This window comes from Trichechus manatus, unplaced genomic scaffold (genome assembly GCF_000243295.1).
Source record: "Trichechus manatus latirostris isolate Lorelei unplaced genomic scaffold, TriManLat1.0 scaffold00066, whole genome shotgun sequence".
NCBI classification, from domain to species: domain Eukaryota; kingdom Metazoa; phylum Chordata; class Mammalia; order Sirenia; family Trichechidae; genus Trichechus; species Trichechus manatus.
In genome coordinates this window covers 9,545,224-9,545,938 of record NW_004444002.1, presented here as the reverse complement: position 1 = coordinate 9,545,938, position 715 = coordinate 9,545,224, and the positions used below count along the sequence as shown (strand labels likewise).

Sequence of the window (715 nt, the reverse complement as noted above, 5' to 3'; positions counted from 1 at the left end):
AGGCTGGTCTCCGCCCTCTCCATCCCATCGGCACTACCCTTCGCCTTCATCTCTGCTGAACTATGAATACAAGGCAGCGCTCCACGTATTGGCGCTGGGACCGCAAAGGGAGGCTGGCAGTGGCTTGGCAGGTGGGCAAGTAGCAGGGAGCTGGGCGGGGGAGTGGGGCGGAGGCATGGTCGAATGGCGTTGTCGGTAGCCAGTGGCAGTTGGGGGCAGGGGAGGCAGGGGCGGGGGCGCTGAGGTCCATCAGCCAATGGAGGGCGAGTAACTACTGGAGCGACCTGGTGACGTAAGGAGCGTTCCATTCGGCCAGCGGTGGGCGGTTGCCACAGCTGGTTTAGGGCCCTGATCATTGGGGCCCCTTGTCAGGAGGAGGCAGCCTCCTGGCTGGGGAGGAGAAGTCGCTGCCACCTTTGGCGGCCGCCACGGTCCCCTGGGACAGGCCACTTCCTGCCGTCCATCCTCGGCAGAGTTCGGGCTCCCTCCTTCAGGTAACGAGGGGTGGGGGCGGGGGCTCCTGGGCTTGGCCGCATGGTGGGTTGCACCCCGGGCTCCGCCGGGACCGGGGGGCGTTGGCACTGCTCTAGTCAACTAGGCAGCCCCGAGCCCCCAGCCCGGTGCCTACACGTGGCGGGTGTGTGTGCGGGTAGCCGTGGCGGGCGCCCCAGCCTCCTGGGGCGGTGGTCCGCGGCGTGGCGGCGGCAGGGCGGGC

At 68.8% G+C, this 715-nt stretch overlaps 1 protein-coding gene across 1 annotated transcript in view; it reads left to right on the top strand.

Annotated features, from left to right (window-relative positions):
- The first annotated feature begins 338 nt into the window (after window positions 1–338).
- Window positions 339–715, top strand: part of ZDHHC9 (zinc finger DHHC-type palmitoyltransferase 9) — a 34,188-nt gene continuing 33,811 nt past the window's right edge. Inside the window, exon 1 of the mRNA XM_023734288.1 lies at window positions 339–494. The gene's annotated coding sequence lies outside the window, so the exon portion shown is untranslated. The remainder of the gene's footprint in view (window positions 495–715) is intronic.